We start from the raw sequence: 22,037 nt of genomic DNA on the forward strand, positions 1-22,037 counted from the left end.
GGACGGGTAAGTAGTTCAAACTAGGGTACTTCGACTTCAGCTACGCTATTCACGTAGCTGAACTTGCATACCCTAGTTCGACCCCCGCCCTTAGTGTAGACCTGCCCTTAAATGTACAGAGGAGACTTAGGCACAGAACCCCCACCCCCCACAACCTTCCATGCAAATGGCACTTACCCCTCACAGAGCAGGATTGAAATTCCTGCAGGGAGATTGTTGGGCCACATCCCCTCTGGGCATGAGCAAAGCACCAGGGTGAAAAGAACTTGGAGATGCTGGGAATTGAACTCAGGACCTCATACATGCAAAGCACATGCGCTACAACTGAGCTACATTCCCAGATCAGCCATATATGCTATAGGTTACACTCAGAGCCCTCTTGTTTCCAGAGCACCCAGTGGCCTAAAGGCAGCATGGTGGACACATTCCCTGCTCTGAGGGTCAAACCTGCTGTCCTGGAGGCTGCTGCTTCTTAGGGTCACTTTGCAGCAGGGCCAGATTCTATGTGTGGGGCAGAGAGAGTGGGTGCCCTGGACTCAGGGTGCAGAGATACACTCAGCCCTCTCCCCGGCATTGGGTGGGGGGTGCTGCCACCCCATGCTGCAAGGTCATGGTGGGGGGTGCTGTGAGTAGCTCAACATCTCACCCTGGTGGCAGAAATGGTGTGGGGGACTCCAGGTATTTCTAGGATCCACTATTTCCACCTGCCTGTAAAGTCCAGCTTTCCCCAGCACATGCACTGCGGTGCAATTGGGTCACTGTTTCCATGGCTGACAGCAAAGAATCACTCCCAGTTTCCCTTCTATCTGCGGCAGGATTAGCCTGTGTCAGTGATTAATGAGGTGGATCTAGTTGTAGATTGTTATTCATTCCCCTCCTTGACAATTCACACCGTCCCTTTCCCATGCAGATTCCCAGCACCTCAGTGATCCTGGTAGCGGGGGTTGGGTCCTGAGATTTTCAGGATTCTTTCCCCCTCCACCTGGAGTGAACTCAGCTTTTCCCCATCCCAGACATTCCATGAAATAACAACAGGGGCATAAAGAAAGAGGGGAGGGAACATCTCACAGCCAGGGCTGGATGTGCCCAGGGCTCCCTGCTTGTCCATTGTTTCCATGGAATTTGGCCCCCTGCTTTGCACAAGGGACAGAGAAAGATCTTGCTGTTCCTGCGTCTGTGCAAGGAAAATTGCGCTTCCCTAGGAAAGAGAGGCGGGAAATGGCCCCATGGTGGGACAATATCCTCAGGATTAAGAGCAAAGGACTCAGGCTGAGAACTGATTTAACCCCACTCATCTGGGATTTAACAAATTCTCTTCCATGAAGACACTGGGAACTTGTGACATTGATCCAGACTCTGGGGGTTCGGGCTGCTTTAACTCTTGGCAAAAACATGAACTTGATTCCAAGAAGGGAGAGAGGAGAACCCTGAAGTTGACTTTAGTCCCAGGCTGGGGTCTCCTGAATGGTGGGAAACATCCTTGGCTGCTACCCAGGGACAGCCGCTACTGGTGACATACCAGGGCTGGGATGTGAGGGGAATGTTACATGGACTTTATCATACAGGGCCCATCCTGCTTCTCAGAGCCCACAGGCGAGAATCTAGAGAAGGGTGAGTCATTTCTCAGCTGCATTCTCAGGAGAAGCTGGTAGCCGTCCTTGACCAGAGACCCAGGGGAGCAACCACGGCAGTTCTGTGGAGAGCTCTGGCTGCCAGGGGGTCCAGCTAGGAGAGGGAGTGCTGGGGGATCTGCAGTTTTTGCAGTGGGGAGGAGGGCCAGACCAGTGGGGCTGTCTCAGGAGTCACAGGTGGCTTTGCCAGTGGGGAGGCGCTAGGTCACTTGTTGATGGGGTGGGGAAGTAGGGACTACAGGATGTGAGGCTGGTTAAAATGAAACTGCACAAAAAACCCTCCCCCTTTGCTCCAGCTAAAGGCCCTAATTTGGCCTCTCCCCCTTTCATAAAAATCTCCATATCTACCCTGGCCTCAGAAACCCCCTTTCTCCCATGGGTATTTTTATGGTTTCTTCCTTTTTTCATGGTCTCATACAAATATTTTTGCCATCAAAATGATCAAGTAAATTTAAAATGAGAAAAACAATCAAACAACACATCTGTCTCTCCTTCACCAGACATGGTCTGTGTCTGAATTTGTCTACAGAACAGTCTAGGCAGGCAGAGTCACCCCTACATTTACTTCACATCAGGCCCAGGACTTGCACCCAGCAGTTCTTGCGGCTGTGGGACAGAGCTGAGCTTCACTGGCAGCAGCAAGGGAGAACGGTTGGGACTGAGCTGTCGGGGGAATATTTTAATCCTTATCTATTTTTCAGAGATTAAATCAATGCAGCTTCCACTTCTCTGTCTCTCCCAAGGAGATGATGTTTCTGTGCAAAGTACCCAAACTTTTTAACAATAAGAAGTGAAATGAAATGGCCACATGATGGCAACAGAACCTAAGAAATTTGTTAGTCTCTAAGGTGCCACATACTCCTGTTCTTTTTGTGGATACAGACTAACAGGGCTGCTCCTCTGAAACCGAAGAGATGAGAAGCCATGTTCTTGTTCAATGTGCATTGAAGCTGAAAAGGGAGATGTTTCCTCTTTGATTCCTAAGCCCCCAACTCTAATCCACTAAACACCCCTTTCCTCCCACAGCCAGGACTAAAACCCAGGAGTCATAACTAGTGCCCCCCCCCTTAACCTTCTCTCTGTGAGGAAGAAGAAGCTCTGAGACCCCTGGGCTGTCCCCTTGCCACCCTGCCTGGGCTGCACTTGAAACCCAATGGGGTTTCCTTGGGCAGTTCTGAATCTTGCTCCCAGGAAGGGTGAAATTTTAGGAGCAGGTTCCAAATAGTGCAATTAACCAGCCAGAAGGGGCAGCAGGTATCGGTGTAGGAGCCATTGAAATAATCACAGCAAAGTAGTTCAGGAAACTGTTATTCATGAAGTGTGAGTGAAAGGTGAGACTCTGATGGTGTCAGTGTCACACTAGAGGGTGCTGAGATGGTTTTAAATTTGTCATCCAAACCCAGCCGCCACCTCGCACATGTTTTAACCTCTTCCTCTCTTACCGTTGCTCCTTATCAGGGAAGGGGAGAGAGCAAACGAGCAATAGAAACACAGACCTAGTGACCGAAGCAAACATTTCTTTGCTCCTTGCTTGGCTCTGTCAGTTATTTGGGTACAAACTCACCCCCCACCCACGGTCTGGGCTGGGCTCAGTGGGCAGGAAGAGCTCAGCTGTCAGTGGGACTTGGGGAGCTCGGGACATTACTGGGAGCTGCTCGAACGTTTAGGTGAAAACCACCTAAACACGGACACAAGGTCTGGGCTGCAGTAACTCATCTTGCATCTGCGGCTGTTGAAGCTACAAGGCAGAGGACTAAGTACAACATTTAAACTGATGTTTGACCTCAGAGAATAAAACAAATGTGTCTGTGAAAAGAGGGGAGTCGAGTTCAATCCCTTGTCACCATCAATGTGCAAACCAGGAACCTGTTGGTGTCACTAGGCCTAAGTAAACCAAAGTTGTGAATTTGGGCCTGAGTGAACCCAAGTTCTTCCATGCTGTGAACTTTAACCAGCCTAAAGGCTTGGCTACACTTACAAATGTGCAGCGCTGCAGCAGGGTGTGAAAACACACCCTCTCCAGCGCTGCAAATTGCGGCGCTGCAAAGCGCCAGTGTGGTCAGAGCCCCAGCGCTGGGAGCGCGGCTCCCAGCGCTGTACGTTATTCCCCACAGGGAGGTGGAGTACGGACAGTGCTGGGAGAGCTCTCTCCCAGCGCTGGTGCTTTGACTACACTTAGCGCTTCAAAGCGCTGCCGCAGCAGCGCTGCCACGGCAGCGCTTTGAAGTGTAAGTGTAGCCAAAGCCTAAGATGCTAACAAAACAGCAAGCAAAATGTGTAACTGTCAGCTGTCTCAGCTTGCAGCTGCAGGACAGTTTGAAACAGCAAAAAGCGGCGGGGAGGAGGGGGAGGGGGGGAGGAAAATCTGCATGCGTCTGTGCTGTGAAGGCCATAGATAAATATGCAAATGGGAACTTTTCTAACACGCTGAGATGTAATGTTTAAAGTAACTGCTGTTGGGAAGGGAGGGGTGAGGGGGAAAACCAAACAAAAGGCTTCCACAAACAAGGGGGGTATAAATGCTGGGACCCCGCCTGCGCGCGGGTGTGCAGGATTTGAGATGCTTATTCTCCCTGGCACCTTTTTTTGAGCTCAAATAAACGTGGTTTGCTTCTCCACCCTGGTGTGTGCGACGCACACCGGGCAACGAACCCTGCTGTTGCTCCGCCTTGGGCCCTTTGAGCCGGCAACAAACCTGTTGCTTTGCATTCCTGATGTGTCACCATCATGTGGCTATTCTGTCTCAGTCCCTTTAATTAAAAAATTGTGTTTTTTTCATAGAAACTATATTTTCCTTGTAGAGACACAGGGGCAGATTAATCTACAAAGGGAAGGTGATTCCAAGGCAGTTCTGGAGGAGAAGGGAACGTTTTCAGCATCACTAAATTATTTTGTTGTGCCTCACAGAGACAGAAAGAGAGAGAGAAAATAAACCTATTAATTTGAGCTACCAACACAGTTCACAGCATGAAATACACAATTTTGTGTTCAATGAGTTGTGTTCATTTACATAATATGAAAAATATGTATTAGGCAATGCATGAAAACCTCACTGCATTGAACAACCCACCTGATCTAGTCAATGTACTACAGAATATTTAAAGAAGTTAAGAAAGATGTGCTTATAAATCAACGTGTTGTGCCATTTACACACACACAAGACACAGAAGAAACTGAATTATTTGAGCTACTAAAATTTCCATTTTCTCACAGCATTTTAGGTCTCAAGGTTGTTTTAATTTGCTTATTTTTTTGGAACTAGAAATGGGGAAAGAGCACACTGAAGTCAGTGGAATTACCGCAGTGAGGGATTAGTCACATTTTTTGCCACTAACAAAACCTTTGTTAACACAGAGTTAACTTTGACAGTGAATATCTCTTACCTTCCAGAACATCGAGTTCAGTAAAACTCAAACTCTGGAAAAACAGGGAATACAGAGTGAGGGTACATGCCTAGATAACCTTAACTCTGCCCTCTAGAAGAGAATCCCTGATAGCATATGAGAACAAGGAAAGGTTTGGGGACAAATTACAGCTACTTTCCAAGAGTTTGTTTCTTCTGTAATTAATTGACCCTGGCCCCATCCATTGATCCTGGCCTGGTGTCTGGCTGTGGAATTTACTGTTTACTATTTTTATCCCAGCGTATTTAAAGATGAAACTGCTTTACAAAAGCTCCTTTATTCTAGGTGATACAAACAGGTCACTTCCCAGCTATTTCAAGGAGATGGAATTTTCCTGACCCACAGGGAACTTAAACTAACACGCTCAAGATCACACATTCCTTAGGCGAAAACGAAGGGGGAAAAACCAAAACCCACCAAACCGTTGCTGTTTCTACCCAAATGATCAATGAGACCAGAAAGTGAGACTGTGCAATTAACTGTCTGTACTACACTGACTCTGCAGTTACTTGGATGCAGACACACCCAGCTCTACGGTTGGTAACGTACAGAGACTCTGCTGCTGCTCATGAACTAGCAGCACATGACCTCTGAACAGCTGCCATTCGAATGTATCTGAAAGTCACAAGGAACAACGATCTGTGTTAAAGGAAGGCTGCCATTTACTAGAGCCCCAGTTGATGCCGTGTGCACAAACAGAGGATTGAATGTGTAACAGGGAGTTTGTAAATCTTGGTTCTTTTAGTTTTGTAACAGGCTCCTGTCCACCTCCAGTAGAGTTTTCAGTCCCAATGGCAACTTACTTACCAATGTAATACAGACTAGTCCATGCCTCCCAAGTGGATGTGGTTCTTGTTCTTCTGCACATTGTAGCCCATGGAGGCCAAGGATCTGCAAATGTGTCTTCATGGGCCTTTGTTTAGTTGATGAAAACAAACCTAGACACTTAGAGGATTGGAACTGATTTCAGCTGGGGGACATGTTTGCTAGGTCTTTCTGCATTTGCACAGGCAAACATTGAGTATGTCCATTCATTTCAGGGATCCCTATTTAGGGGAGCTCCTGAGCATACTGCAAACAGAATTATTTTTATTGAAGAAATTGGGGTACTTGGATTTGAACCAAGGACCACTTGATTTGTAGTTAAACACTCAACCACTGAGCTATACCCCCCTGACATTTGCATTGGCAAGTCAGTGATCTTAAGGATTTTGAAGGATGGGCTCTGCCTCAGAGAGCTCCTTTTCTATTCCCAGACCACAGGGGTTTAAAAATGGGGTTTGAGTAAACTTTATATACACATGTAGATACCACAGCTTGCACACCCACCAACATAGCTTCCCCCTCTGACATAGCTACCACCTCTCGGGGAGATGGGTTAACTGCACGGACGGGACAGTTCTCTCCCCTCCGCTTAGAGCAGCTTCATTATTTATGAATAGGTGGGAAATAACCTCCTGAATGGACAGGAACCAATGTATCAGATATTGCTGTGTCTGCATTCAATATGGGTAACTGGTCATATTGGGCTGGATTAGTAGGAGCATTGCAAGCAGATCGAGGGAAGTGATTATTCCCCTCTATTCAGCACTGGTGAGGCCACATCTGGAGTGTTGCGTTCAGTTCCCCCCCGCACCCTCTCTGCCTCTCCCCTGAGACCCACCTTGTCCATCCAAACAGCGTCTGATGTTTTCCTGTCTAGCCGGCTTGCTGCCTAGAACGAACGCTCCTTGAGTGGGGTGATCCACAGGGAGTAGCTCAAACCTCCAAAGTGCCTGGCCAGGGGCAGGACATTAGCCCAGCAAGGGAGGGGTGTGGCAGTGACATCACAAAGGCCTTTTGCAGGACCTCAGACTATTGGTCCAAGGTGGTGGGGAGGTGGTGACCTCACAGAGAGATGCTGACATCAGCCAGGCAGGACAGGGGCGAGGGGCCAGGGAAACCTCAGCGACCCTGTGGCTTTGCTTCAGCAAGTCTCCTTCTCCAGGTCTCTCTTTGAGGACTGAGAGAGTATTCGGGTTCACGGACATGAGTGCCAGGAGGAACCTCTTTCGAGTTTTCTCCTTCCCTTTTCGTGATTTTACTGGAAAACAGATGTCCCTGTTTAGAAGGTAAGAGCCTCCTTAGGGAAGGGATGTCCTGGGCGTGTCACAGTTCGGATTCCAGTGGCCCCCCTACACTGTAAGGAAGTTCCCGCCACCTGCTCTGTGTTCGCAGGGCGGGAGAGAGCAGCATCCACGGCAGTGATTTGCTCCTGGCTGCCGGAGCAGAGCAGCAGGCTCAGCTGTGAGAACTTCCCAGTGTGATGAAAGGGGAGGGGCCCATGGCTCTGTAGCAGGAATGTAGGGCAGGCGAGTTCACGGCGGGCATTGTGGGACACTGGAGGAGGCCAGTTATGGTGATATAATGAACAGCAGCATCTACACTAACACTCTGTCACTTTAAGTTTGCTGCAAAAAGCTCTAGACCTCTCATCGAAGTTGTTTTATTTTGTCAGCAAATCAGAGCAGTTTTGTCGCCAGACGTGGTATTGCAGTGTGTACACAAGCTACTGACTGAGAGAGCGTTGTGTGTTTTTCACACACCTGAGCAATATCATTCTGCTGAAACAACTTTGTAGTGCAGACCTGGCCAAAGAGAGAGAGAGAGAGAGAGACACACACACACACACACCCACACACCCACCCACCCACCCCTTGCAAGGAAAACCTCACCTGCTCCTCTGTTTTGCAGAATCCAAACACAAGCAAAGCTTGTCAGGCCCTGGTGGCGATGGCAGGGAGTCAGGTGTGGGCAGACAGAGTGCTTTAGTCACACACAGGCACCATGGCTTAGCTGGTTAACGCGTCTCTTTTGTAAACAGGAGAGTCTGGGTTCAACTCCCAGTGGTGCCTTGTTGGCTGGATGTTGGGGTACCTGTTATTGGCTACTGTCAGAAGAGAAGTTTCAGAGCTAGATGGGCCTTTGGTGTAGCCCAGGGTGGTTTTTCTTATGGTTTAAATTACACTCACAGACACTGATAATAGAGTTACTGAAAGTTTGGGAATTAGGAGCGGGTAGGTCAGTGGTCCAGTCCCCACACAGATGACCCCCCTCCCCTCTCTGGGACAGGGGCAGGTCTGAGCTCTCACCCAAATGCTCATTGTGGCTGCCAGAATCTGTGAGCAGCTTGTTTAGTTTACGCCAAAGGTTGAGTCCTGCTTTGTGCACCGTGTGTGAGAATGAAAATCCTAAACTGCCATTTGAAATAACGAATGCAGCAGGACGTGTTATTGTCCCTGCCCCAAAGCAGACAGACCAATGGAGAAATGCCGTCGAGTCCAAGGTAACACTCCCCTGCCATTTTAGCTTTTTTGCTGGCTAAACTCCTTCTTATCTGCCCGGCCCAGGCTGTCCTCTGCCTCAGCTGTTGCTCCCTGCCTGCTCTAGAGTCAAACACGCAGGGCCCCAGGGGAACAGAGGCTGGGACAGGGCAGCAGCCTGGGCTGGGAAGATGCTGGGAGTTATCGTTCCCTGAGAACTGGCCCGGCTCCCTTCTCAACAGCAAACAAATCAATTCCACGTCCCCTCCCCAGGAAAACCAGCCTGGAGCCAAGGGCAGCAGGGGACGATTCCCTCCAGTTCCCACCGAGGCAGGAGAGAACCCAGGGTGTTTCTAGCAGAGCTTATGGAACTGATGTGGGGAAACCAGCCTTTAATAACAGGCAGTTCCAGTTTAAGCTCAGTGTTTTTAACAATTTCTACAACATTAAATAACCCTTCAATCCTAGTGTCACCATCCATAACATTGCTTCAGCCTTACAGGTTCCTAAGTGCCCAACTAAACATCTCTTCAAATCCAAGGGAGTGGAGATCAGTCAATGTTCAGAGTCATCCCACAGAAAAGAACCAGGTTGTAGTACATACTGGCCCCATCATGTGGCCATCACCTTTCCCTCCTCCTCCAGAGTCAGAATGTGATCAGCTCCCACTGAGGGGGTGCAACACCCCTCCCTTGGTCTCTGTGCCAGAGCTCCTATCAGCTCAGCGTCCTTCCCACAAGAGTTGGCTGCTGAGAGGCTTGCAATGGGGTAAATGAAGGCAGAGGAGGATTGTTCCTCATGGGTTTTCTTTGTGTGGCTCTGTGATCCTGCTGGAGGAAGCATCATTTGTGTTTGTTTCAGTAGCTTGAGTTGGTCTCAGGTTGTGACCCTGAGTACAGGGATTCCTGCACTCTCTGCTCTTAGCCCCTCAGGGAATGGACAATGGAGCAACTTCAGAAATTGGGTAGAAAGTAGCCTAAGAAAGTGTAACATAAGTGAGGAGACAAATAGCCTCTACCCCTCCCTGGTGGTCTAGTGGTTAGGATTTGGCACTTTCACTGCCAAGGCCTGGGTTCAATTCCCAGTCAGGGAAAAGTGACTTTAAACCAAAACTGCTTTTTTTACTCTTCACTTACAACATAAACAAATCCGTGGTGTTTTCCTGATTCCCCCATCTTCCCAGTGTCTCCATGGCAGGGCTGGCTCCAGGCACCAGCCCAGCAAGCAGGTGCCTGGGGCAGCCAATGGAAAGGGGAGGCTTCAGCAGCAATTTGTCCCTCTCAGAGGGAAGGACTGGAGGCCAAAAGCAGCAGAGGTAGAGCTGCCATTGATTGCAGCTTTTTTATTTTTTTTCCACTTGGGGTGGCAAAAACACTGGAACTGGCCCTGCTCCATGGAAGACAATTTGTTAAATCCCAGATGAGTGGAGTTAAATCAGTTCTCAGCCTGAGTCCTTAGGTCTTAATCCTGAGGATATTGTCCCACCATGGGGTCATTTCCTGCCTCTCTTTCATACAGAAGCACAATTTTCCTTGCACAGACACAGGAACAGCAAGATCTTTCTCTGTCCCTTGTGCAAAGCAGGGGGCCAGATTCCATGGAAACAATGGACAAGCAGGGGGCCCTGGGCACATCCAGCCCTGGCCGTGAGATGTTCCCTCCCCTCTTTCTTTATGCCCCTGTTGTTATTTCATGGATTGTCTGGGATGGGGGAAAAGCTGAGTTCACTCCAGGTGGAGGGGAAAAAGGACCCTGAAAATCTCAGGACCCAACCCCTGCTACCAGGATCACCGAGGTGCTGGGGATTTGAGTAGGAAAGGGACGGTGTGAATTGTCAAGGTGGGGAATGAATAACAATCTACAACTAGATCCACCTCATTAACCACCAACACAGGCTAATCCTGCTGCCGATAGAAGGGAAACTGGGAGTGATTCTTTGCTGTTCAGCCATGGAAACAGTGACCCAATTGCACTGCAGTGAATGTGCTGGGGAAAGCTGGACTTCACAGGCAGGTGGAAACACCTGGAGCTCCCCACCCCACTTCTGCCGCCAGGGTGAGGTGTTGAGCTGTTCACAGCATCCCCCACCTTGCAGCACGGGGTGGCAGCACCCCCCACCCAATGCAGGGGAGAGGGCTGAGTGTATCTCTGCACCCTGAGACCAGGGCACAAACTCTCTCTGTCCCACACATAGAATCTGGCCCTGCTGCAAAGTGACCCCTATGAACAGTTAACCTCCAGGAGAGCAGGACTGGCCCTCAGAGAGGGGAATGGGCTTCTCATGAGGCTTATAGGTCACTGGATGCAGTGGAGACAGGAGGGCTCTGGGTGTAATCCATAGTCCAACTAATCTATGTGGGCATGTAGTTCAGTGGTAGAGCAAATGCTTTGCATGTATGAGGCCCTGGGTTCAATCCCCAACATCTCCAAGTTCATTTTTTCACCCTGGTGCTTTGCTCATGCCCAGCTGGGATGTGGCCCAGCAGTCTCCCTGCACCAGTTTCAATCCTGCTCAGTGAGGGGCAAGTGCCAATTGCATGGAAGGTCTGGGGGGGGGCGGGGTTCTGCTCCTAACTCACCTTGGTACATGTAAGATTCCCACCCGCTGTGCTGCTTGGGACAAGGATAGATGAGAAGGGCGAATCCTCCAGCACTGGAGGGAAAGGTCCCATCTGCACAGACTGAGAGGCAAGGAAACAGAGGGGCAGTCAGTGCTCAGAGAGGAGGGAGGTCAGTGATTTACACCCACCAGGGGACACTGTCTTTTTGAGGCGAGTGCAGCTGGCTTGGGATGGTGCTGACGATGGATAGAAAAAAGGCTGGAGTCAATGACAGACGAGACCACAGAAGGGGAAGGGCAATGGCAGCCCCACAGAAGGTCCTGGGTGCTCCGATGCCCCAGTTATTGCACCCTGGCCTGTCACAGAGAGAGAAAAGACCCAGCGGGACCCAGCCCCCCTACAGTGATCCCATGGACAAGAACCTGGCTGGGAGTGGGGTGAAGGTTCCCTCTGGGCAAAGGGGAGCTGAAATCCCTCAGTGTCCTGGAGTTTAAGCAATGGAAGCTTCAAACCCTGCATGGGTGGGGGCTGAGGTGCATCAGCAGAAGGTTGGGCTGGACGGGGCGGCAGGTTTGTACAATTTTTGGTGGTGCCCAGAATGGGACCAAGTCCTGCCCCCCACACACACACACCTGCCTAAGGCTCTGGGAGGGAGTTTGGGTGTGGGAGGGAGAGGGGCTGGGCTCTGGGAGAGTTTGGGTGCAGGGTCTGGACTCAGTCAGGGGGTTGTGCTGCAGGAGGGTGTGCAGGGGGCAAGCTCTTGGAGGGAGTTTGGGTGCAGGTGTGGGGTCTGGGTTGGGGTTGGGGGTGCAGGAGAGGGTGAGGGGTGCAGCATTTACCTCGGGCATCTCCCAAAAGCAACCTGCACCCTCCTCTGGCAGCAGCCCCTAAGCGGGAGGGCCAGGGGAGTCTCTGTGCATGGCTGCCCGCAGACTTCACCCCTGCAGCTCCCATTGCCACAGCTGGCAGAGTTGGCACTCAGGGCGGGGCAGCGTACGGAGACCTCCCCCACACCAGGGAGGTGCCAGCCGTTTCCGGGAGTGACGTGCCACATGGAGTGAGGGCGGGCAGGAAACTGCCTTAGTCCCCTTGTGCTGCTGGCGGTGGTGGCGGGGGTCCCTGGGCCCTTTTAAATTGCCCAAGGGTGGCAGGCAGCACTGAGGGGGACACTCCCAAGGGCCTAACGTTGCTTTGCACAATGATAAATCTTGGAACAGGACAGAAATGAAATGGCAGCAGAACCTAAGGAATTAAAAGCCTCCGGATTCTTGTGTGTGCACTGACTCCAAACGGAAACTGTAATTTGACTTGATTTGTGTCTGCGGCTGGTAAAATATCAAGGCAAAATCATTCCAGTGATTGTGACCCTGGGATTGAGGAGGCTTTGGTCTTATTAAAATGTAACTAGCATGTTACACTTGTGTTTTTAAAGGTGGCTTCCCCAAGCAATCCCAAGTTGTTCTTCCCACAGCTGGCTGATGGGGGGCAGCAGAGGATCTCCCCAATCTGGGGGAATCTCTCTGGGCCCCACTGTTAATTCTCCATCCTTTCTCCCCCTAACCATGCCCACCCCTCCCCACCCCATTATCAATGTTTTGGAGCAACCCCTCCCTCCCTTTATGGGATACAGACTCTGTGACAGAGACAGACTGGGGCTCCTCTCTGCACGGCCCCAGTGGGGAAGGAAAGAGACTGGAGGGAGGGGGAGAAGACGGGCAGAAGGAGTCAAATGGGGCTAAACCAAAACAGAGATTTTCTTTCTGTCAAAATGTCCTGGAGTCTCATGGCTGAAAAGCCGCATCTTGAGTTAGGTTTGATGCATCAGCCTTTCAATGACCAGGCAAAGGTGTGAATCACAGAGACTGATAACTGCCTGCTTCCCAGCTTTGCCTAAGGCTTTGGCTACACTTGCACTTCAAAGCGCTTTGAAGCACTAAGTGTAGTCAAAGCGCCAGCGCTGGGAGAGAGCTCTCCCAGCGCTGTCCGTACTCCACCTCCCTGTGGGGAATAACGGACAGCGCTGGGAGCCGCGCTCCCAGCGCTGGGGCTTTGACCACACTAGCGCTTTGCAGCGCCACAATTTGCAGCGCTGGGAGAGGGTGTGTTTTCACACCCTGCTGCAGCGCTGCAAATTTGCAAGTGTAGCCAAGGCCTGAGAAGCACCTGCACTGGTGCAACTGGTTAGCGCAGAGGGGGCTACTGCTGGGATTATGAATTCAAGCCTTATTTGGAGCACTGGTTTTTATTACCTGTGTAGTTTCCCCAACTTGCTTTGCTTAATTTGCATGGAAAGTGCCCTACTAGGAAAAGGAGAGTAAGTTCTAAAATGTGGAAGTAGGTGCACAGCTTGGAAACATCCCCCCTGTGCTGCCATTAGTTCCAGTAGATTGTTCACTGGCAGCATGAATTGATTTCTTTGCTGCTGTGAAAGCTGCCACGAAAAGTCTCTGGTCACCAGAGCTCCCTGCTTCTTCCAGCACATCTCTGGCTCCTTCCCTGCCCCAGTCACTGCTGTAGGAGGGTCCTATAAACACTGAGCCTAAAACTTTTCCAAGCCTTCTTAGCGCAGTTGGCAGCGTGTCAGTCTCATAATCTGAAGGTCCTGAGTTCAAGCCTCAGAGAAGGCAATGGCTTTTGCTCCCTGCTTCAGATTTTCTACAGGAAATCAGAGAAAAGAAACTAGAGGAGAGTGGTTTCTAGACACCCTCTCTCTCTCTCTCTCACACACACACACACAGACTTTTCTAGGGCATTTTCTTTTCCTTCTCTATGGACCTTGTATTTTTCACAGAGCAAAGTAAAACAAAAACATGCAAGCCCAAGCCTAATACAGTATGAAACTCAATACAGATCAAATCTCACCCTCAGAGATCTTTCAATAAGCTTCTTTGGCAAACTAGACTTATTTTATATCTGGGCCCAATCTTTTCACGTCATATAGTCCGTGTTCCAGCTCAGGTGGTAGCTAGGGGATGTCTCATGACTGCAGCCATGTTTGTTCAGTTCCACCCCCTTATACAGCTTTGGTACAAGGCAGGAATTCTTTGTCTCTCTCTTGGGGAAGAGCCCCACGTTTAAGATGGATTCCTGTACCAGGTGACATGGTCACATGTCCTGTGAGACCCCCAAGCCTTCATTCTTCCTGGCCTGACTCACAGATGGTGCAGGACAGAGCCATCTCCAGTCAATTGTCCTGGTTAATAGGAGCCATCAAGAGTCCAAACCACTGTTAATGGCCCACACTTTGCATCATTACAACAGCACCTCAGAGTTATAGTTCATATTTCTAGTTTCAGATCCAAGAATGATCGGTTCATATAAATAGGATGAACACACACAGTAGATTATAAGCTTTGTAATGATACCTTACAAGAGACCTTTGGCATGAAGCATAGTCCAGTCACTTTATATTCACACTCATTAGCATATTTTCATAAAATCCTATGGAGTGCAACGTCACAGCAGGGAAAGGGTTTTACTGCGGCACTTGGGAGCAGTTGAGTTTCATGTTCAGGCTGTGGTATGAGTTCCTCCAGGTTTCTTGTAAGCACACAGGGACCTTCGCGGGTGCTCTCGATACAGGAATGGCCCCGACACGATAAAGTGATGGGGATTGCATTTTCCTTTTTTATTTCTGTATTTCCAATGACATTTCTGTTTGTGATTTCGTTTTGCTTTGTATAACTGTGTTTTCTCCTGGATTTGATATTTAACTGAAAAAAGAATAAGGCCTCAGGGCGCCGGATGGAGGAGCAGGCTGGGGCTAGGACTGCTAAGAGAGCGAGAGTAGCAGGTTTTCTGTATTGTTTCCTGCCCTCATTTTCATGAGTAGTTTCTCTTCTGCATGAAATTTGCTTCATTTATGTGTAAGCCTGGCTAGCTCAGTTGGCAGAGTATCAGACTTTTAATCTGAGGGTCCAGGGTTCAAGTTCCTGGTCAGGTAAAAAGGGAACAGTTCCCCACAGAAGGAAAGAAGGCATCTCTCCAAGTTGTTATTTGACATCACCTTTTTCCGCAGGACTTGTTCTTTCCTAGGAAGGGCCATGTACTGCCTGGGACTGAAGGGGCAACTTCCTCACATGCCCACTGGCCTCTCAGGCTGGTTTAAGAAAGGCCTCTGGGAGCTGCAGCAAACTGCTGCAGGCCAACTTGGTGAGCAAAGGCAGGGCTGCCTGCACAGGGTCATACACACCAGAGCTCAGCAGAGGTCTGGGTGTTTCCTATTGGTCCCATGGTGTAAGGGCAGCACTCGGGACTTTGAATCCTGCAATCTGAGCTGAAGTCTCGGTGGGATCTGAGGACAATTCCTGTGCCACAAACCCTGCTGGGTCTTCCAAGGCTCGATCTTGCTTTCTCCAAGGCCATGAAAGCCTGTCTTTTACCCGCTAGCTGTTGTGATTTGAGCACAAGAGGGGACGTTTGATCCAGAAGCCTGGCCGTGCCTGGAGTCCTGTAGGTAGGGATGTGAGCTCCATTTCCTCTGAGTCCTGAAGCTGGGCTGCAGCCTGGCCTTGGAGGCAGCCCTATTGGTTGACCTACTGGCCCAAAGTCACTTGGGCGGTGTTGGTGTTCCCCGGGGATGCTGAAGGGCCTAAGGGAGGGAGGCTCAATGCTCCCCCTATCAGTCAGGGCGGAAGAGGAGGGCTGCAAGAGTGGGCAGGTTGATGAGCTGGGCCTTCTAGCATTCGGTTGGGGTTGAGGTGGGGAACGCGAACTGGGAGAAATGGTTGCTGGCCTGTGAGGAATGGCTCAGCCGGTGGCGTAAGGGGACCTTGTCATTAACCTCAGCCATGTGTTTCCCCCTGCTCCACGAATGCTGCTGAGACCGAACACGATGGCCTTCCACTTCTTGTGGGGCCATAGGACGTCCCCACCTAGTCAGGAGAACTGTGGCTTTTCTGCCGTATTAGAAGAGGGGTTGGGCCTGGTGGGCTTTGAAGCCTTGTACGGCTCTACTGTTCTGTGTTTCAATTTTCAGTGGTGGCTGAGCTGGAGGGCAGGTCAGGCCCGAGGGGAATGGCAGGGTAACCATAAAGAATGCAACTGACTCTTCCGATATGGCTGTATTTTCTTTTTACCCCACTGGGTGCAGCACCGGGTATGGGATGGCGAATGGTGGGGGAAGGAGGAGCCCCCCCCAGTGTTCTTCTACCCACACCTTACACCCTACACGATTTTCAGTGGGTGGCTAGGCGGAAGGTGCTTGAAGGATGGCTTCATCCGCAACAGTGGCCACCCTCACAGCAGCGGCGGCCACAGTGGCGAGCCCCACCCCCCTTTGACTCAGTCTGAACAGAGGTCAATGTACCACTGGGTGAGACTGGCCAATTTTAGGGAGCTTCCTCTGAAGGTGAGCAACTGTGCCCAGAACTTACTGACAGGAGCTTTAAAGTATTTGCAAATGTGCACGGCCGGCATGTGCAGAGCAAAGGCTGCCCGGGGCACTGTGTCAGGCTCTGGCACCGCTTGAGACAATGGACCATCTTCAGCCACCAGGCGACCCAGGATCAAAGGCAGGAATGGGGTGAGGAAGCAAGTCAAGCTGAGCATGGCAGGCAAAAATTCATCTCGCCTTCGTGGGCACTCGCAGTGATGCCCTTTTTGTGTGCCAGGGCTGACAAAAACCTCCCAGACAGAGAAGCAGCAGGCCAAAAAAGCCCTCTACACCAACATTCCACACAAAGACGGACTACAAGCCGTCAGGAACAGTATCCCCGATAATGTCACAGCAAACCTGGTGGCTGAACTTTGTGACTTTGTCCTCACTCATAACAGATTTGGGGACAATGTATACCTTCGAGTCAGCGGCACTGCTATGGGTACCCGCATGGCCCCACAGTATGCCAACATTTTTATGGCTGACTTAGAACAACACTTCCTCAGCTCTCATCCCCTAACACCCCTACTCTACTTGCGCTACACTGATGACATCTTCATCATCTGGACCCATAGAAAAGAAAACCCTTGAGGAATTCCACCATGATTTCAACAATTTCCATCCCACCATCAACCTCAGCCTGGACCAGTCCACACAAGAAATCCACTTCCTAGACACTACAGTGCTAATAAACGATGGTCACATAAACACCACCCTATACCGTAAACCTACTGACCATTATACTTACCTACATGCCTCTAGCTTTCACCAGAGCACACCACACAATCCATTGTCTACAGCCAAGCTCTAAGATACAACTGCATTTGCTCCAACCCCTCAGACAGAGACAAACACCTACAAGATCTCTATCAAGCGTTCTTACAACTACAATACCCACCTGCTGAAGTGAAAAAACAGATTGTCAGAGCCAGAAGAGTACCCAGAAATCACCTACTACAGGACAGGCCCAACAAAGAAAGGAACAGAACCCCACTAGCCGTCACCTTCAGCCCCCAACTGAAACCTCTCCAGTGCATCATCAAGGATCTACAACCTATCCTGAAGGACGATCCCTCACTCTCACAGATCTTGGGAGACAGGCCAGTCCTTGCTTACAGACAACCCCCCAACCTGAAGCAAATACTTACCAGCAACCACACAACAAAAAACACTAACCCAGGAACCTATCCTTGCAACAAAGCCTGTTGCCAACTCTGTCCACATATCTATTCAGGGGACACCATCATAGGACCTAATCACATCAGCCACACTATCAGAGGCTCGTTCACCTGCACATCTATCATTGTGATATATGCCATCATGTGCCAGCAATGCCCCTCTGCCATGTACATTGGCCAAACCAGACAGTCGCTACGTAAAAGAACAAATGGACATAAATCACATGTCAAGAATTATAACATTCAAAAACCAGTTGGAGAACACTTCAGTTTCTCTGGTCACTCATTTACAGACCTAAAAGTCGCAATATTACAACAAATAATCTTCAAACCCGACTCCCACGAGAGACTGCTGAAGTGGAATTAATTTGCAAAGTGGACACCATTAAATTAAGCTTGAATAAAGACTGGGAGTGGGTGGGTCATTACACAAAGTCAAACTATTTCCCCATGTTTATTTGTCCCCCTACTGTTACTCACACCTTCCTGTCAACTGTTGCAAATGGGCCATCCCAATAATCACTACAAAAGGTTATTTTCTCCTGCTGATAATAGCTCACCTTAACTGCTCACTCTTGTTATAGTGTGTATGGCAACACCCATTTTTTCATGTTCTCTGTGTATATATCTTCCTGCTGCATTTTCCACTGCATGCATCTGATGAAGTGGGTTTTAGCCCACAAAAGCTTATGCTCAAATAAATTTGTAAGTCTCTAAGGTGCCACAAGCACTCCTCTTTCTTTTTGCAGATAAATGAATGGAGGTTAAATCCATGAATGGCTATTAGCCAGGATGGGTAAGGAATGGTGTCCCTAGTTTCTGTTTGTCAGAGGGTGGAGATGGATGGCAGAAGAGAGATCATTTGATCTTTACCTGTTAGGTTCAGTCCCTCTGGGGCACCTGGCATTGGCCACTGTTAGCAGATAGGATGCGGGGTTGGATGGACCTTTGGTCTGACCCAGTATGGCCATTCTTATGTTCTTATGAAGGGAGAGGCAGTTACCTATGACAGAGTTTCTGTAGTGTAGTAGTTATCACGTTTGCCTAACACGCAAAAGGTCTCTGGTTCGAAACCAGGCAGAAACATGCTGGCTTGTTTTTCCCAGCTCCTACTGGCCTGTCCCTGCTGTTGTAGGAGCAGCAGTGATTTCTATGCTCAAAAGGTCTCTTATACTTCCCCTGCTCCCACTTTTGTCTCCTCTCCCTCTCTGAATGCCTGTGAAGTGGCTTTCCCCTCCCGCTCCCTCCTGGAATGCTCCTGGGATGAAGGGGCTGGTTGAAGAGCAGAAGAGCTCCCAGGTAGACAAGGTGTCTGGGACGCTAATTAGGCAGCACTCACACATCCAGAGCATGGACACTGCCCAAGGTGGAGTGTGACCAACCAGATGCAGCCAAGTCATCTCTAGTCGCAGGCCATGAGGTGCAGGCCCTTAAAAGGGGAAGGGGCCCTGTGCTCAGGAGAGCACTCACAAGCTTGTACCTCCAGTGAATGCCCTTCGCCCGGACCGCCTGGCCAGTGGTTCTCTGCGTTGTATTTCATTGTGCCTCAGGGAGACTTACCTTCATCGCACCATCCATAGCTGCGCTGTGGGACACTTACCTTGCAGAATCCTGACATCTCCAGTGCTGTGCCTGTCCTGGGAGCGTGAGTATGCAAGTGTTAGTGTGACACCCCCGCCCCCCCCCCCCGCTTCTTCTTTTGAGCATAGCTGTCAGTATAATAAACGTGCTGCTTTCTGCCAAACTCTGGTGGGTCATTAGTTCTCCCTACGCTTACTAGCTGGCCCAATTTTGGGTAACACCTGTGATAAACTCAACCCCTGCAGGATAGAGGGTGGTGAAATGAGCTGGGAAAAAGCCTTGGCATCAGCAGGGGAAAGCTAGAGGATCTTGGCCAGTCACCTTTTGAAGACTTGTGGCTTGGCTTCCTCTGCCCTTGGAGGTTGGCCTATGGCGGCCGGCTCTTCCTGCTGCCTCCTCTGCGTGACTTGCCAAAGGAGAAAGTGAGGCGGGTATGGGGCAAAAGAGGAAAGTCGAGCTGAGGAAGGCAGGGCAGAAGCTAAGCGCCTCAGTGCGGCTAAGTGGGGTTAGTAGAGCACCACCAGTTGTTCTGCAAAGCCTGGGGAGGTGCGGTTGGCTGCTGGGAGGTAGAATCCTGTGCCTGTCTCTTCGCTTCCCAGTGATGGCTACTTGCAGCCCAGGAGAAGGACGACGGTTCGGGTGAAAGGAAGACAAGCAAAGCTCTGGCAGGAAATTTGGGTGCGGGGTGCTGGCTCTGTGCTGTGGGAGGGGGTTGGAGTGCAGGAGGGGTGGCACTTACCCTGGGCACTGCAGCTCCCAAAGTGACTGGTACACACAACCCTCCGGCAGCAGCTCCTAGGTGGGCCATGCCAGGGGGTCTCTGTGCACCGCTGCCTGCAGGTGCTGCCCCCAGAGCTCCCAGTGGCTGCAGTTCCTGGCCAATGGGCGCTGCGGAGTTGGTACTCGGGGCAGGGGCAGTGAATGGAGACACTCCCCCGCCCCAGGGGATGCTGGGACATGCCGGCCATTTCTGGGAGCGGCACGGAGGGACGCAGGCAGAGTGGGCAGGGAGCCACCTTAGTGCTGCTGGCACATCTCTGCACACCCATGGGGGGAAGGGAGCAGAGGGCCTCCATGTGCTGCCTGGGGTAGGGGCAGAGCACAGAGCTGCCTCCCCTCCCGGGTCTATTACAGGAGTGGGTGGGTGGGGTCTTTTGGCCTGCAAGGTGCAGCAGGTCGGACTAGATGATCACACTGGTCCCTTCTGACCTTAAAGGCTCTGAGTCTAAAAGGGAGAGGGAAGTAAAGAATTTTTTTATTAAAAATCAACCAAACTGTAATACCAGGATAACTCCAACAGCTCATTGTATAGTCCTGCCCCTTTCTTCCTCCATTGTGTGTTGAATGACCTGCAGGACATTGATTTGGGAATTGAACCCAGGTCAACTGTTTAGAAAGCAGCGATGCTCACCACTATACCACCAATGCATCTGACAAAAGTGTCCCTTATGCTTGCCCAATGAGGCTAGAGCAGCATTGAGGCGCTTTTCTGCCTGTTAAAATGTACTGGATGCTCATCACTAAAAAAACACCTCCATCTTCACTTGGGTTTGAACCATCAGCCTTTCAATTAGCCAGCAAAGTTGTTAATCACAGGGTATGTCTACACTACGGCATTATTCCAATTTTACAGAAACTGTTTTTTGGAAACAGATTGTATAAAGTCGAGTGCACGCGGCCACACTAAGCCCATTAATTCAGCTGTGTGCGTCCATGTACCAAGGCTAGTATCGATTTCCAGAGCGTTGCACTGTGGGTAGCTATCCCGTAGCTATCCCATAGTTCCCGCAGTCTCCCCCGCCCATTGGAATTCTGGGTTGAGATCCCAATGCCTGATGGGGCAAAAACAGTGTTGTGGGTGATTCTGGGTAAATGTCGTCACTCTATCCTCCCTCCGTGAAAGCAACGGCAGACAATCGTTTCGCGCCCCTTTCCCTGGATTGCCCAGGCAGACGCCATAGCACGGCAACCATGGAGCCCGTTCAACCTTTTTTCACTGTCACCGTATGTCTACTGGATGGTGCTGACAGACGCGGTACTGCAGCGCTACACAGCAGCATCCCCTTGCCTTTTGCAAGTTAGCAAAGATGGTTACCAGCCATACCGTCCCGTCTGCTGCTTTGCAAGTTGACAATGACAGTTGCCAGTTATACTGTACCATTTTCTGCTGTCATGGGTGCTCCTGGCCAGCCTCGGTGAGGTCGGCTGGGGGCGCATGGACAAAAATGGGAATGACTACCCCGGTCATTCCCTTCCTTAAGTTTTGTCTAAAGGGAGAGTCAGTCCTGTCTAGACTATCAGGCAAGCCTACTAAAGAACCAGAGAGGCAAACGGCTGCTCCAGGTCAGAGCCCCAGACATCCCACAGAAATGATGAGCTGCATGCCATTCTAGGGAGTGCCCCTGCAACAACCCCACCCATTGCTTCCCTCCTCACCCACCCCTCCGGGGCTACCGTGGCAGTTATCCCCCATTTGTGTGACAGAGTAATAAAGAATGCAGGAATTTGAAACAACACTGACTTTATTGCCTCTGCAAGTAGAGCTCAAAGGGGGGAGGGGAGGGCAGCCTCCAGCTGCTATGATATTCCAGGCAGGACTGAATCTCCATTAGACAAAGTTTAAAGAAGAGTCATTCCCATTTTTGCCCAGGCACCCCCTGCCGACCTCACCGAGGCCAGCCAGGAGCACTCATGGGACGACGATGACAGATACCAGTCCTACTGTACCGTCTGCCGTCCGCAAGGGAAGGGAAGGGAAGGGGATGCTACTGTGTAGCGCTGCAGCACCACATGTGCCAGCAGCATCCAGTAGACATACGGTGACATTGAAAAAAGGCGAGAAATGATTTTTTTCCCTTTGCTTTCACGGGGGAGGGAGGAATGACATGTACCCTGAACCACCCATGACAATGTTTTTGACCCTTCAGGCTTTGGGAACTCAGCCAAGAATTCAAATGGTTTTTGGAGAGTGCGGGAACTTTGGGATAGCTACAGACATCAGTC

At 50.5% G+C, this 22,037-nt stretch overlaps 3 non-coding genes across 3 annotated transcripts; 2 read left to right on the top strand and 1 right to left on the bottom strand.

Moving 5' to 3' along the window:
* Positions 1-6,136: 6,136 nt before the first annotated feature.
* On the bottom strand, positions 6,137-6,208 carry TRNAC-ACA. Its single transcript has one exon. It is a non-coding gene; the product is annotated as a tRNA-Cys (tRNA).
* A 3,150-nt stretch (positions 6,209-9,358) lies between these two features.
* On the top strand, positions 9,359-9,430 carry TRNAE-UUC. The gene has a single exon. It is a non-coding gene; the product is annotated as a tRNA-Glu (tRNA).
* A 4,022-nt stretch (positions 9,431-13,452) lies between these two features.
* On the top strand, positions 13,453-13,525 carry TRNAM-CAU. Its single transcript has one exon. It is a non-coding gene; the product is annotated as a tRNA-Met (tRNA).
* Positions 13,526-22,037: the final 8,512 nt, after the last annotated feature.

This window comes from Mauremys reevesii, linkage group 17 (assembly GCF_016161935.1).
Source record: "Mauremys reevesii isolate NIE-2019 linkage group 17, ASM1616193v1, whole genome shotgun sequence".
NCBI lineage: Eukaryota > Metazoa > Chordata > Testudines > Geoemydidae > Mauremys > Mauremys reevesii.